This window comes from Camelus dromedarius, chromosome 7 (genome assembly GCF_036321535.1).
Source record: "Camelus dromedarius isolate mCamDro1 chromosome 7, mCamDro1.pat, whole genome shotgun sequence".
Lineage (NCBI taxonomy): Eukaryota > Metazoa > Chordata > Mammalia > Artiodactyla > Camelidae > Camelus > Camelus dromedarius.
In genome coordinates this window covers 64,099,644-64,116,272 of record NC_087442.1, presented here as the reverse complement: position 1 = coordinate 64,116,272, position 16,629 = coordinate 64,099,644, and the positions used below count along the sequence as shown (strand labels likewise).

The 16,629-nt window shown below is 38.8% G+C and overlaps 1 protein-coding gene across 2 annotated transcripts in view; it reads left to right on the top strand.

Moving 5' to 3' along the window:
- CDK14 (cyclin dependent kinase 14) overlaps positions 1-16,629 on the top strand; it is a 555,862-nt gene that overhangs the window by 20,523 nt on the left and 518,710 nt on the right. Inside the window, exon 1 of one of the 2 annotated variants that reach the window (XM_031454862.2) lies at positions 11,936-12,013. The exons of the other annotated variant lie outside the window; for it this stretch is intronic. The gene's annotated coding sequence lies outside the window, so the exon portion shown is untranslated. Of the gene's footprint in view, positions 1-11,935; positions 12,014-16,629 lie in introns of those variants that run through there. 2 annotated transcript variants of the gene reach the window in all.

Sequence of the window (16,629 nt, the reverse complement as noted above, 5' to 3'; positions counted from 1 at the left end):
TTATTTGTAATAACTCCTGACCAGAAGCCCAAATGTCCATCAACAGGAGAATAGATAAACAATTATGGTATAGCCATACAATGGAATATTACTCAAATATACATAGGAAGAAATTTTTGATACATACAACCTGTAAAAATCTCTGTGTGAAAAAAGTCAAATAAAAAATTCTATAAAATGCAAACGTGACAGAAATCAAATCAGTAGTTGCCTGAAGATAGGGAAGAGAAGGGTGGATGGGGTGAAAGGAGAGATTACAAAAAGACACAACTGAGATGGTGAATTTTTTTTTTTTTTTTGAGATGGTGAATATTTTCATTGTCTTGACTGTGGCAATAGTTTCACAGGTATATGTTAAAACTCGTCAAACTGTAAATTTAAATATGCACATTTTATTGTATATCAATATACCTCAAGTAGGCTGTTAAAAAAATAATGCCACCCTTCACCCTCAAGAATATTTCAGTTTGAATGTTAGTAATATTCTATTTCTTAATCTGGATGCTAATTTTATAGATTTTTAATCTGGTTATTGGTTTCATAGATTTATTCAGTTTTTGAAAATCCACTTATGGATATGTACCCACTTTCTATATATATGTTAAACTTTAGACAAAACTTTCCTCAGAAATTCTTTCATCAGCATTTTGAGATACAGTGAACACTTAAGAAGGAAAAATCTACACATTGATGTGGAATTTTATGTATTTTAGTAGCAGGCACCCTGGAAGATTTTTGATTATCAGGTTAAAAAGATACAAACAAGTCTTTGATATTAAAATAGCAATTTAACTTAGAAATTGATTAATATTATAAAATAATTAAACTGACTTTTAAGGACTATGGCTTATAGCATTTTAATAAACACTCCCCAGTATGGTGCTTTGCATACAGTACGCCCTCAAAGTAGTGTTGACTAATTTCAGTTCATAGACAGTTTAGGGGAAGGAGAGAGAAGGAGAAGGTGGTAATGCAGACAGGAAAGAAGAAGAAAAATTGAGGTGCAATAGAGCAAGAGACAGCAGAGAAATGTTCTGCAGGTTCTAAAATAAATCCTTTCCAGTGATCTTCAGCTGTTACTTGAGGCTTTGGGCTCCTAACAGATTGTAGAAGATCCTACTGGCTGCCTATTCAGTATCTATTTCTCTACACACGTGCTAAAATGATCCTGATAGTCACTGCCCTCCACGTGGCCGTGTACTCGTGGGAGGCTGGCCCGATTTCTGACCCAGAAGGTAAATCCTAATTGTTCTGTGGCATTATCATTTTACTTACCATTGTTTTAGAAAGGACACATGACCCAATTCTGACCAATCAGAAATGAGAAATCTGCTGGAAGCCTTTAGGAAATGTTTTCTTACACTTAAATAATACACAAGAAGGTCACGTTCCTCCTCTTCAGTTGGGCAATATTGTATCTAGATGTGGTTCCTAGAGCTGCTTCAGCTACTTTCCTATCATGAGATAAGCAAGTATGTGGTATAATCAAAGTATAATCAAAGAGTTTGATACCTTTAGAGAGGCAGAACTGGAAACTGGAGAGAACCTGGGTCCTCAGTGATGTCACTGAACCACACTAAATTACCCAACCTTAGGGTTGCTACTAACCACCTCTATCAAGAAAAGAAAAGATGGAAAGAGAGCTCTCCACATATTTTTCCAGGTTCTAATTTATATGAATCAGTATGATATTAATTAGGTCTTTAATAAAGGCTATCTTACTTTCTTCCATATGAGCTATATATTTGATGAGTCCTTATAATATACAAGGGACTATGCTTTTATTTCATGCAAAAGTTAAAATGTTATAACCAGAAAATTAAGCCAATAGAAATGCAAACATCCTTAGAAACCCTAGGCAAAGAAAGGGAAGGGGTTGGGAGTATATCCTGCAATTTATGACTTAAATTAAGTTGTACCTTAGTTCCCCACCTATATAATGATAGTAAATTGAATACTTTTTTTAAACATTTTTTATTGAGTTATAGTCATTTTACAATGTTGTGTCAAATTCCAGTGTAGAGCACAATTTTTCAGTTATACATGAACATACTTATATTCATTGTCACATTTTTTTTTTGCTGTGAGCTACCACAAGATCTTGTATGTATTTCCCTGTGCTATACAGTTGAATACTTTTGATTATAATAAAAACCACCTGTTTATAAAGGGCTTAAAATTTTATGAATTATGGCAGAGCAAATATAAACATGATTTGGGGATCTTTAATATTCTCATCTAATGCTTTATTTAAAGTGCAAAAACTCTTTTTTGGTCATAATGGTTCTAACATTGCAGACATCACAGTCAAGAGCCCACCTTTTCTTGGAACAGTTTTCTTTTTAGAAAAATATTAGGGAAAGACAACCTGTTTTAATTCCCCTGCCTCATCTCCTTTCCATTGTCTTTTCCACAGATGCCCCTACCCACAGGCACAATTTTACCCATTTTTATCTAAGCATAGGCTCCTCAGACTATCTGCAAGCTTTTCAGAATTAACTCATCATACCAGACCTGGATTCCTGGGCTGTTTGATAAACTTTGAGTCTCTGATATGCCTTGGGATGCCTGGGAACTCCTGCTCTAGAGCTTTCTTTCTCCTGTCCCTTCTCCTGGATTGGCTTGCCCATAGATACAGTGTCTGCCTCTGTTGCCCTGTCTGCCTTCTCACCTTCCTTACCTAATAGTGATGCGTCTTCTCCTAGGATCAACCAATTCCTGCCAGGCCATCCTGTAAAACAAGCCATCAATATCTTAGAACCAGACAAAATTTCCTAATATTATAACTGGCCTTCTAGCTTAAATACCCATTCCTTCTTCTAGCAACAGTTCCAAATTTTGCTTGGGATTTAGCCTTCCTCTGCTTTAGTTAAAGTAGACTTGGTGGGCCTCTGTTCTAAGCCCTAGAGGTGGAGTTTGGGACTCAGGATGTCCTATTCCCACAGTGATTGGTTCAGAGGTAGGAATATGACCTAAGATAGCTGAAGCAGAGAAAATGTCAGGACTTCCTATGGGAGTTGTAGGATAGTTGCTCTCTTTTCTTTGTTTAAATTCAAATCTGAAAAGTTTTAAGTTCGACAGCTTTAACTCTAATATTTGCAGGTCACAGAGCAAGAAAACAAATGGAGGCCTGTAAACATAGAACCATATGCTTAAATATGTAAAAATTATAAAATCAAACACAATGTTAAATGCAAATTGTTCTTTTCTCCTACATGAACAAATATACTTTCATAGTGATCTGGAAGACAAGGTTCCATACTCATCAGATTTCTCATACTCTTCAGATTTCTGCTCAGGAACATGGCTGGCTGAAAAGATCACACATACTTTAGCCTAATTCCTTTTCTTCTCACTCCTGCCTCAATTTTGTGCCATAAGAGGACTCATAAACCAAGTATGAACACCCCAAAGTGCTTGTCCAGATTCCATACACATCATCTGCAAACAGCGAACAATGCTTGGGCCCAAAGATATGCAAATGGTCAGTTTGGTTCACCCTCAAGGGGGATGGACTAAAGGAAAGGGTCCACTCAGGGCTGAGAACTAGCTTGGAGATTTTTGGCAGGGAATCTTGGGTCCGTGGTACCCAGAGTGTGATCTAGAGGGATGTGAGAAGGTTCCAGGAGAGTAGGTGACTGGCTCCAGAGGCTTTTTGCCCCATGAGGAGGGGCATGCTGAAGGACAACCAGAGAATTGCTCAGGATCCAGGGGAGGGTCCCTTTTATCTGGATCTAAGGATGGCACTTAGTTACAGGCAATTATCTCACAACCATGAGGGTAGAACCTGTCTTAGGGTAAACCCAACACACTGGAGAAGAACCAAGCCAAACCAAGAGATAGAGAGAACTGGGTTATAGTTGTATCATGTCAGTCTGCACATAAGCCACATCTACAGCCAACACTCTCCTGGGACCATTCAGTTTTATGAGCTAATTCATTTGGGTTTTGCTCAGGCCAGTTTGGGGTGAGGTTTCTGTCACTTGCTGACTGAAAGAATCATGTCTAATAGGCTTCTTGATGGTGTTGTGTGAATGACTCATGTCTGTGCTGCTGTGCGTCCTAAGGCTGCAGATTAACCTTGATCTAACCAATCTCTGTAAATGAGAAAGCTCCTCCATCTCCCTCCTCTGCATCCTGGTGGGGAGGGAGTTCTTTGTCCAGTATAAATTTTCTTCCTTGTCAGCCCCATTTTGCCTTGATACCACCTGCCTCATACCTGCATCCTCCTAGTTTGTGAGCAAAAGGAGCTATAAACTGCCAAACAATAATCCAGTCATGAAAGTATTGCTAAATTTATAACATCCAACAGTAGGGACAATTGAAAATATGCTATGATGTGATAAATGTCAGAGAAAGACTCAAACAATTTAATGAATCCTATATTCTTGAAAGCATCAATTCTTCATCATCAGCTTCATCAGTAAGGGCAGTCCAAACATGTGAAGTAAATACTCCTTTGATAACTGGCTCTACTATTTGTCGACAGTTTGTGTTCAGAATGTAAGATGATGTATATGTGTATTCAAACAGCTTTGTTTCTTATTCCCTATCTCCAGTGCCTGTCTGGTTTTAGTACCAATTCATAAAGGTTCAGCTCAGAATTCTGGTCCCCTAGCAGAGACTCTAAACCTTCAAAATTAACTTCTTGAGGTCACATGGAACATTACATGAGAATAAACGGAAAAAGCATATACTTGACCAACTTCAAGTAACTAATCACTATGTTCCCTATAAAATCAGGCTTTAATTAAGTGTGTGATTTTTTTAATAAAAAAAAAAAAGTCCAGAATGAAAAGTGGTACATGTGGATTTTTTAAGTGAATATCATAACATAAACTTTGGAGAGTGTTAGCACAAACACAAGTCATCCCCAGTTCTCTAAGAAGCAACTTCTGCTGCTCCTGTAGATGGAGGGTGTGATTTTTCTTTTCTTTCTTTTTTTTTTTTTTTCGATCTGAGCGTGTCTTGAAATTCTATGATTACTGTCACAACAAGAATTTACTCTTCTGCAATATAAGAAAGTTCTATTTAAAGCAGTGATTTTTACTGTGGATAATGTGAGTGGTGCAATTTGCAGTGTTCTTGGGGATTTTAACATAAAGAAAGATTTTTTCCTCTGAATTTCTCAGCAGTAATTAGATTTCTAGTCAATTACTAAGTCCACAGTGACTCAAATCATCAGCAAACTTGAAAATATTGAACTTTACCTTTAGTTTTTATGGTCTCTTTTTACTTTATATTTAAGTGATTTTAGCACACATTGAAGTTGTCCTTGAGTAAAAGAAGAGAAATATTTTCTGTTCTTTTTCTAACCAGGATCAGTCCCCCAGGACTTCTTTTATTTAAAAAACAAAACTAAACTTCTAAAAACCTCCCTATCATTTAAACATTTGTATTAATTAACTAGGGCTGCTATAACAAATTACCACAGACTGAGTGGCTTAAATAATAGAAATTTATTGTCTCACGATTGTGGTGGCTAGAAGTCTGCAATCAAGGGGTTGGCAGGGTTGGTTTCTTCTGCAGCCTCTCTCCTTGACTTGTAGATGGTATAGATGGCTGGTTTTCTCCCTATGTGTTCATATGGTCTTTCCTCTGTGTCTGTCTGTGTCCAGATGTCCTCTTATCAGGGCCATCAGTCATATTAGACTAGGACTTAGTCTGATGACATTATTTAACCTTAATTATCTCTTTAAAGACCCTGTCTCCAAACACAGTCACATTCTGCAGTACTTAAGGGTTAGGACTTCAAAGCAGTAATTTTGGAAGGGCACAGTTCAGCTCATAACACTATTTAACCAATATTTTTTGAGTGCCTAATATGAGCTCCTCTAAAGATTGGGGACAACTATACAAAAGAAAAGTCCTCCTGCCCACCCTTGTAAGGATTCAAATATTGAAGGATATATTCCATCTAGAATACTATGTAAGCCTCTATGACAGAGAGATCCCAGAATGGAAGAGGTGGAAATTTCTCTCCCACATTGTGTCCTGAGGTGGACAGCCAGGCCCACAGGGTGGCTGTGCACTCTTGCACTGACTTCCTCTCTGAGCACAGGGCAGCTTCTCTGACTCTCAGCATCTCCACATCACAACCAGCGGGAAGGTGGAAAAGGAAACGCACACTCCTTTTAAGGGCATGGGCTGGAATTTTCACTTATTATTTCTTTTTAAAAGAGGATTATAAATCCATCGGTGGCTGCAAGGAAGGCTGAAAAATGTAGCGTATATCTAAGCAGTCAGGGGCCTAGGTAGAATATGATTTACTGTGGAACAAAGAGCAAATGGATGTTAAGGGACCGTTCATGGGGACAGAGACCATAAATAGGCAATGCAATGGAGTACAGTAAGTGCGAAAGGGCTACTAGGTAACAGAAGCAGCAAAGGCTGGCATAAAGAAAAAGATGGGAAAAGACAGAGAAGTCCAGGAGAGTGGAAATGAGAGACCAAAGACCAGAGAGAGGGCAAATGAGAAAGAAGTTGCCTGGGTTGCCAGAGCTTTTTAGATTTTTATTCTAATCCCTTGTTATGGGAATATTTTCTTGTTCCTTAGTTTTTGGTCCTAAATTGCTTATAAATTCAGCTTTTAGTTTCTTTTCAAAGTGACTTTCTTATTTACAATGCCCACTTACCTGCCAAATAAGGACTTACTATCATCCAACAATTCAGAAAATTAGGTCTTATTGCTTATTCTTACTGGAAAGTAATTGCCGTAATAGCAACGGGGAAAGAAGTCAGCTCCACAATTGCTTGATAATATACATTAGTATTCTAACTGGGCAACCATAGAAGAAGGGGTGTGTGTGTGTGTGTGTGTGTGTGTGTGTGTGTGTGTATAATATAAAGGCATGTATAACAGATGCTGAAAGTTATTGGTAGGGCTTTCTGTTAAATCTCTTAAACCCTTCTAATTTTTAGTAAAACATCTTTCTGAAGAAATAGCCCTCGTAGAAAAGGTTTCACACATATTAAAAATTGCTTTACTAGCTGTATTACTTATATCCTGTCTATTTTATAAGACTGTTGTCTCTTACATTTCCCAATGTGTAACTAGGCCTCCAACAAGACTGATGATGGCTAAACATCCTGAGGAAAAAGATAAAATTTATAACCCTGCATAGAATAATTGTAATAGTGTGATTCTAGGTATGGGAATGAGCAATGAGGGGTAAACATCTCTTGGATCATAATAGACTAGTAAGACAGGTGATCCAGAGAATTTTTAGGATCAACAGGGCCTAATCCAAAAACTAGCACTTTGAGTGGCATGTCAACAGATTCTTCACCTGATCTAGGAATGAGCCTTCCTAGCACCGTGGGACAAAATTGGTCACGAAATGTCTCCCAAAATATTGGTTGAATTTAAGACAAAAGGGGAACACTGTGAACAAAAATACTGCAACCATATCAGTAAAAAAAAAATACTGAATCCAAGGCATCAGCAGCTGCCGCCACCCCCCAGTGAGGACAGGCCTGCAGCCTAGCCTCTGCAGCCACTCATAATGGTGCACTCTGAGCGGACTTGGAATAATAAAGGACAAAATAAAACGCCCTAGATAGCTAGATGCTTGTCAAAGGAATGAATACAATGAGCCCAACTCTGGCTTCCTCCCATACAGAGAAAAGCACTAAATTCTTGAACTTGAGATGCCTGGTTTTCTTTAGGTAACAAGTAATCATTTATTGTTCCAACTACCTGGTCTTTGTTGTAAAGCTCCTATATATCCTAGCTCCTCCCATACCTCTTCGGAGCAATCCTTCAGAGCCATGTGAGGAGCTGTCATCCTGGCTCGAGTCCTCCCGCCAAATAAAACATAACTCTCAAAAAAAAAAATTGCTACTCACACACACACACACACAACAGCCACTACCTTATAATGTATAAGGGAACTTAGGCAGAAAGTGCCAACAAGTGGAAAGATGGACAAAAAGGGAGAAATACAAATAAAGTTGCTGCAAAGTTTTCTCAAAATTAAAAAAAAAAAACTTTACAAACATGGTAATTGTCTTCAATGAAAAAGAAAAGGGAAGGTATCAAAGTAGCACAGAAAAATAAAGTTCAACTTCATCAATAATCAAAAGGAATAAATTAAGACTGGATACCAACTTTTCCGCATAATATGAAATATCAGCACTGTTGAGAGGGTGGTGAGATAAGCATTTCCATAAACCTCTGGTGGGTATATAACTGGTTGTGAGTTTTCAGGAGAGCAACCTGGCAATATGTAACAAGACCCATCAGAATATGCACATAGTGTGCCTCAGGCAAGCGAACTACTATGAGTGTTACAGAGTATGGGATTTATCATATGAATGGACCTTACACAACTGTGGGAAAAGCTGGGAAGTGAAGCCCTGATGGGGGTTTGAGTCAGTGAGACACTGACCGATCCTCAAGCACTGAGATGGGTGGACAAGGTAGAGCAGATCTGAGACACTGCTGTGGGCATGCAAAGGGGGATTCGGATTTGTTGGGAGATCTCTGGGAGGCCATTGCCTCTGGGGATCCAAAGTCAGGCATCAGGCACCCAATCTAGGGCCTCTGTCCATCAGCAGGGCCAGGAGTCTGGAAAAAGGGCTGCATGCCAAGAGAAGCGTGAGGATCACCTGGAACCTACCAGGCAGCTCAGCTTCTGACAACAAAGACTTCCAAAGACTAAGCAAAGCTGCTGCCTCACTTCTGCTGCCAGACTTCACAGGAGTTCCTCTCTCGGCCAACTCTACCTCTGAGCATGCAGGGAACGTATTTCTGGGCCATGTAGTTCTTGGCTTCACCAAGATGAAAATAAATCCAGCACTCATATCTTTTGATCCTGTTAGTTCCATTCCACATATAGGACTGGATTCTGATGAGGAGGAAAATGTAGTCAAAGATTAAATAAAAATATAACTCTAGCTCCCATAGTTAAAACAGGCAAAATTGGAATTATTTGCCCAACAATAGAGGAATGGTGAAATAGATTAAGGTAAGACACAGACAGGACTTTCATGCATTCATTTAAAAAATTATTTCAAATGACTTTATGACATGGTTATAGCTTCATGACATGGAATGAAGAAAGTAGACACAAAATTGTACCTGTATTAGAATTATGATTTTGGAAATATATTCATAGATTTGATTTTCTTTTTATACTTTCTTATACCTTTCCCTATTCTTCACAAAACAGCCAAAGTCATCTTTTTAAATATGGACAAAATCATGTGTCTCCCTTGCCTAAAATCCCAACATGGCTTTGCATTGCACCTAGGACAAAATGCAAGCCCTTCCCACAATGTCTGCAAGGTCCTCTGTGATCCTACCTTTGAGCTGGTCTGTATGAATCTCTGACAGCTCTCTGCTTGGCTCATTCAACTCCAGCCCCACTGGGCTTTGGTCAGTTCCTAGCTTCAGCTAACATCTCTCCCATTTGAAGAGCTTGGCAATTTTTTCTCAACATATCCTTCTCCCAGTTCTGACTGATCCTTTCTCATTATTCAGATTTCAGCTCAACTGTCACCTCCTCTAGGGGGCCCTTTTCTGAGCACCGCATCTGCTGTGTCTCCATTCCCCTCCCTACCCAGCAGTCATCCTCCATCTCATTGCTCTGATTATTTTTTCCTTAACTGAAATAGTATGCTTTTTCCTTAGCAGTCTCCCTCACTAGGGAGTAGGGCCCAGGAAAGCAAAAACATTATCTGTCGTATTCATCGTTATAGCCCTGTGACTCTAACCAAGCCAGCAAGGCTCTCTGTGTTTTCACTGAATGAATGGGTAAATGAAGGATCAGTTTCCTGAGTTTTCTATGGTGAGCATTTGCCCCTTAATAGTAAGGAAAAGATATTTAGAAGGAATATGTTGCCTGAAGGGCAATCTTGTGTCAGGAAGGATTTTCACCTGTTACATAATTAATCTCTCAAATGTCATAACTACTGATTTTCCAGGCCTATTTCGGCTATTCTCTTCCTCTTACAAGATCTAGGTAGGAGTCTCCACTTGACAGAAGAGATGTGAATAAATCTCTGTAAAAACACAGGAATCTGGAAAGCATTCTCCCATATAAACCATGGCATGCATAGCAGTTAGTCGGCAAAACCCATTACACCATGATAACACTGTAGAACTCCCAGAGAACATGAATTTAAAGCCCATTTTAGGGCTATAACTGCCTCCCCTTCTAGCCCAGTGGTTCAGTCATCCTCATCACTTCTGGTTTGCTTTAAACACCACCCACCAGCATTTCTACTCTCTTCACGTCTCTCAGCCTCTCCTGCCTCCGTGTCCTACCCTATCATGAGCAATGTGTCAGCCAGGCCTACTGGTTAATCTTCAACTTCCTTGTTTCTCTGTCCTTCCAACTCTCCTGTTTGAGAAAATCTCAGCTATAGAAAAATCTAACTCTCTGTCTTCTCTCCATGTTTGTGTCTTGGCTTTAAGCTCTCTCTGGATTAGCAAAATTTTGTTTCCTTTTGCCTTACGTTGCCTTTTTATGTTCCAGTCTTTGGAGGTCCCTTGTTCACTAGGCACTTGAATATAAAGAAAGAGGTGAGGCAAGGCCGAGTGAAGTCAGGCTGTGGAGCCTGAATATTTTCACCTTCATGATCAAACAACACAGGCACTCAAGGGTGTGCGACAGGACTGTGTATGTCAGGTTTTGTCAGAGCCCTCCCTCCACTGCAGCGGCCAAGTGTTGTCCAGGCAGCTGACACGTGATTAGCTCACTTGGCCAAGAATCAACAGCAAAAGGGTGCTGTCTACTCTCCATCACTATCCAGGCCTCTAGTCTAGGGAAATTGTCTCATTCTTCTTAGTATAGGACTAGGTTTTATAGATAAGAAATAAAAGCATCAGAGTAGAGCTTTCATTAGCTTTTATTCAGAAGGTGGAGTAAATAGGTGAACCTATTTCTCAAAAATTGATTTTGAGGATTTTTCATTAAAAAAAAAATCATTTCCAGAATAATCAATGAAAGACTTCTAACACTCTGTTGTGGTAGATGGGTTTAACTACCTTTAGCAAGCATGAATTCCAGTGATGGCAGATAAACAAGCAACTTTGTGGCATATAACTTAGCAGCCTGGCCTTTTTTGTGCTAACCTGACTCTGAATTTTGTGGCAAATGAAACTCTGTGTGACAGGTTCTTTTTTTTAGACTCTGACACTGGCGGCTATTTTGTTCAATTTTATGGTTATATAAATTTTGGTGTCAGCCTCAGCAATTTTTCATGCTTTCCATGTCACCCTAAGGGAAAGTGGGCAATCATCAGAAAGTAGCCATGGAGAACCTCCTCTTGCCTATTACCAATTGCTGCTGGAGAAAAATCACCCTGCTCAGCAGATTGATTTCACTTTAAATTGGTGGATACCCACTTCAGCTGGGTCCAAAATATTCCCAGTTAATTCAGTGGTTCTCAACTCACTTCTTTCTCTTATACTCAATAGGGATTGTTCAAACCTTCTCTACTATCAAAACTTCAATTCTCTCTTTATTTTCAGAAAAAGACTGTGTGTCTTCCTTGGCATAGAAAATAGAAGCCATCTGAAAAGTCCTCTCTCCATTCTCATGACAATTATCCCAAAGTTCCCTTATCTAGATTCAACTCATTTCCCTTCTTTTCAACTACCAGGGACGAGGTCTTCTTCTTCTGTTTAAAGTTTATCACTCTGCGGCAGGCAGTCTGTGAGATGTCTCCCGATGACTCCCACTTATTGGTATTCATACCCTGTGAAATCCCCTCCCCTTGAATGAAGATTGGACACAGGTGACTTCTCCCAAGACATAGAATACAGTCAAAATAATAGAATGTCACTTCTGAGGTTAGGTTAACAAAAATATTACGACTTCTGTCTTGGGTACTCTAACTCTCTCTTCCTCTCTCACTTACTGACCCTGAAGGAAGCCGGCTGCTCTGTTGTGAGGTGCCCTATGGAGAGGTTCATGGTCTAAGGGAGGCCTCTAGCTGAGAGCCATTAAGGAACTGAGGCTCTTGGCTCACCAGCCTGTGAGAAGCTGAATGCTGACAATGATAGGTGAGTAAGTATAGAAGTCCTCTCCCTTCCTCTCCCCACACTGCTGAGTCATTCAGTGAGACCACAGGCCAAGCAAATAGCCTGACAGCATGTTCATGAGAGAACTTGAGCCAGATGCACCCAGTTAAGCTGTGTCCTGGTTTCTGACACACTGGAATTATGAGATAACAAATATTTGCTATTTTATGCTACTGAATTTGGGGGCAATTTATTTTGTAGCAAAAGATAACTAATACAACCTTCATCTATGATCTGGATCCTCACATGCTTCTCTTTCCCACGTCTTCAAGTCTTCTCTTTCTACCTGCTCCTTCTAATCTGCAAATACAAATGGAAAATCTATTTCAAAGAAAGGAAACCTTCACTTCCAATTTCCCTTCCAGCTACAGCTATGTTTCTCCCCTCCTCTTTAGAACCAAACTTCCTGCATTATCTACACTCGATTTCTCTTCCCTTCATTTCCCTTCTCTTCCGTTCGCCTCCTGTTCATTTCATTGCAATGTAGTCTCTATCCCCAGGAACCCCAGAGAAACTCCTCTCACCAGTGTTTCCAATGGATCCCGTGGGAATTTTCAGACCTTATTTTACTTGACAGTTTTGAATCATTCAGTACACCTCATTTCCCTCACAAATGTCTTCTTTCCTTCGTAGCAATTATACAAGATTCCCTAGTTTTTCTCCTATCTTTTGGAACGCTTCATTTCTGCCTCTTTTGCAGGCTCTTTTTTTCTCATTAAATGCAGTGTGACCCCAGATTATCTGCTCTTCCCACTCTATATGCTTGACCTGGGCAATCTGACTTTCTGATGAATCCCAAACTGATCACTGGCTCATTATGAGCTCTGGATACATATATCCAACAGTTCCTCTCAGCAAGTGCAGAACTAGATTTATTAACTACTACCCCCATCCTCCTTTTCTTCCTCTTCTCTCTGTCATAGCAAATGCCGTTCCTGCCTGCCCAAACTAGAAAAGTGGTCAACTTGACTTCCACCTGTGCATACACGCAGTTGTTATCTTCCTCTTTCCGTAGTGGTTTGCAATTCTGTTCACTTTTATCCATTCACAGTGCCACAACTCCAGGACACCATCGTCTCTTGCCTGCATAACTGTAAGAGCCTTCTAACTGGTCTTCAATTCATTGTTCTCTCTGCAGCCTGAGGGATTGTTTCAAAACACTTTTAAAATGTCAATTCTCTGCTTAAAATTCATCAATATCTTCCTATGAAGATAACGTTGAAGTTTTACCTATAGGTAGTGTGATCATTTAGTTTCTCATCCAAATGGGGCTTCACTTTGGAGAGTGAAAGGGAGTACTGCTAATTATTATGAAGGAACAGGAGCATAAACTGAGACCATCTGAGAAAATGGGATAAGAGGTCACCTTATTGATAAAGCCCTGTGAAGTCTGGTCCCCAACAACTTTAGCAGCCTGTCTCCTGTGCTACCATACACACTGGTCCTTCTGAACTTCACTCAGCTCCTTGAACTCACCATAATTGCTCTTGCTTTTGAGCTTTTGGACATAGTGTTGTGTTTGCCTGGGAACCACTGCTTTAGACTTGTTAAAAATACAGACTGTTAAGTCCCATTCTGGTTCTACTGAATCAGAATCCACATGTAAACAAAATCCTCAGATTATCTCTATGAAAATTAAAGTTTTTTTTAAATTTACTGATACATAATTGACATGTAACATTAATTTCAACTTTAAACATTGAACATTAAAGTTTGAGAAGCACTCATTTAGATGATCTTGTGTAAGTCAGACAATTCTAAGATCACCTCATGAATATAACGTTTATGCTATAGATTTCCTTTCATACATTCATTTACCTTTCACCTTTCAAACTGCCTTTTATAAAAAGAATCAAATTTTGTGTGACCCTACTCTCTGCCTCTGATTAATCCTTTTCTAGGTCTGAATTTTCTTCTTAAAAACATAGAAATCCTAACAATAAATTCACAGTGTTTCACATAAGTTGGAATTTGTTACATCAAAACCAAACACTTGATATTCTCTCAGTGGTTTGTATTCTGCTTGCAAAGTTTTTCTGTTTATTCTTTAAGCCTTTCACAGGTCACCTTTTTGAGGTTGCTGCTCCCTACACTTTCAGTCTCACTCCAAGCTGAAACACAGCCCCTCTCTTAACTTCCCAAAGCAAGAGCTAGCTATAACTTTACCAAGAACTTGGGAGTCTATGAAATGAAAATACATGCAGAAAATCAGCCACTGGAGAGGAGTGCTTCAGGGGTTCATGGCTACACCTTTCCAAGGGGAGTTCTGACCTTGGCTTTACTCCTTGATGTGTTGCTAAAATGCTGCTCACCAACCCCATCCCCCTTCTACCTCATGTTTATGCCTCCTCCAAATTACCGCCTACCTAGAACACAAACCCCATCTCATCTCAGGACTAAAGATAGAGAAAAATCTAGTTTTCCCTTCTTGTCCTGGTGTAAAGCCTGCCCCAGCCCAGTTTGTGTCATCACATGCAGTCTAACTCCTTCGAGTCCTTAACACTCTTCAATTTAGAAGAGATCTCGGCTTGATTGTTGCTCAGTCTATAGGTCTGCTGAAGATTGTCAATCACTCTCCCCACCCAAAAGTATCTAAATGCCTTCAGAGGCCCTTAGTGAAATAGATACTGCAAGTTTTCAAAAAAGTCAGGATTCTGCTGCAGATAGAGAGCACTCTTTCCATGTAAAATAGTTTAGTTAATTCATTCAGAGACTAGATCTAACTGTCAGAAATTCATATGTGTGATGGCTGTATTTTTTAAAAATATGAAGGGTCATCTGTGCATGTTTGCTGTATGAGTTCAAAGAATGACTCAAGTATGAATCGTGTCCTATTTTACTCCTAATTTCCCCTTTTTCAGTCATCTTTTAAGAGTTCCCTCTTTCTTGACATAATTTCAGTGAAATTAAACTTGAACAAAGTCATTTCATCAGACAGTGCAGAAACAACTAGATATTCATGTAGGAAAAAATGAAACTTAACTCATCCCTCACACCACACACAGAAATTAATTCCAGATGGATTATAGACCTAGACATAAAATATAAAATGATAAAGCTTCTAGGATAAATCAGAAAAATATCTTTGCAATCTCAGGGCAGGCAAAGATTTCCTGAGGAAAACACAGAAAGTACTAACCACAAAAGGGAAAAAAATTGGTAAATTGGACTTCGTCAAAATTAAACACTTTTGAAAGACAATGTTAAGAGAATGAATAGATAAGCCACAGAACAGAAGAATATGTTTACAACACATGTGTCTGACCAAGGACTTGCACCCAAAATATATAAAGAATGCCTGAAACATAATAATAATAATAATAATAATAATAATAATAATAATAATAATAATAATAATAATAATAATACCAATCTTTAAAAAGAGGCAAAAAAGTTTGAATGGTCACTTCACATAGAAGATATATAAGTAGCCAATAAACACTTGAAAAATGCTCAACATTATTAAGTTTTTATAAAAGTATAATTTTAAACCACAATGAGATACTACACACCCACTAGAATGGCTGAAACGAAAGAGGATAAAAACTCCAAATTCTCATGTTTTGCTAGTGGAAGTAGAAAATGATATAACCACTCTGGGAAGTTGTTTGGGAGTTTCCTATAAAGTTAAACATATCCTTATACAATTCAGCAATCCCAATCCTAAATATATGCCCCAGTGAAATGAAAAGATGACGACAGAAAGACCTATACGTAAATGCTCATAGCAGCCATATTCCCGGTAGCCATAACGAGGAACCAGCCCAGGTATCCGTAAGCAGGAGAAAGGAAAAACTGTGACCTGTTCATACAGAGGGATACAACTCAGCAATAAGAAGAAACTAACTACTAATATAACAGCAAGGATGACTCTCACAAACATTACGTTTGAGTAAATGAACCCAGACTGAAAAGAGTGCATACTGTAAGATCTCAAGAACAGGCAAACTAACCGATGGTTAACAGAAATCAGAACAGCAGTTGCTTGGGGTGGAGGTGGTGGGGAATGACTGGGAACGGGCTGAGAGGACTTTCTGCTGTGATAGAACGTTACTTATCTTGATAGGAGTGTGGATGAACGCAGGTGTCAGAACTGAAACCTGTGTGTCAGTTTTCTCAAAACTGACCAAAATATACACATAAGATCTGTGCATTTCCCTGTATTTAAATGATATCTCAATTTAAGAAAAAATTTGAGCAGCTTAAAATAATTTAATAATTGCATTTAGCTTCTTATAACAATTGATCCATAAATCCTACCATTTCTACTAATAATGGCCAATTACTCTATGGTACAGATGAATAGCATTTTATATGTGTTATCTACTTAGGTAAAGCTAGTGTTATGGATCTTCTGAATTTTGCTGAAGATAGCTGCAGATTTATTTTAACTTCTGTGTTCAAATATAACACATTTGTTTTAGAAAATGGCTGATTTCCCTCAGTGCTTTTCACTAACTTGTGATCCCCTTACATGTTTCTGTTCATCTTTATTTTCTGATCCAAAATGTCTTCAACATTTGATTCTTGTACTTTTCCTCTCAAGTACTATTTCTCATGATGAAGCAACAGCTTAAAATGTACTTGGAATTTCTTTT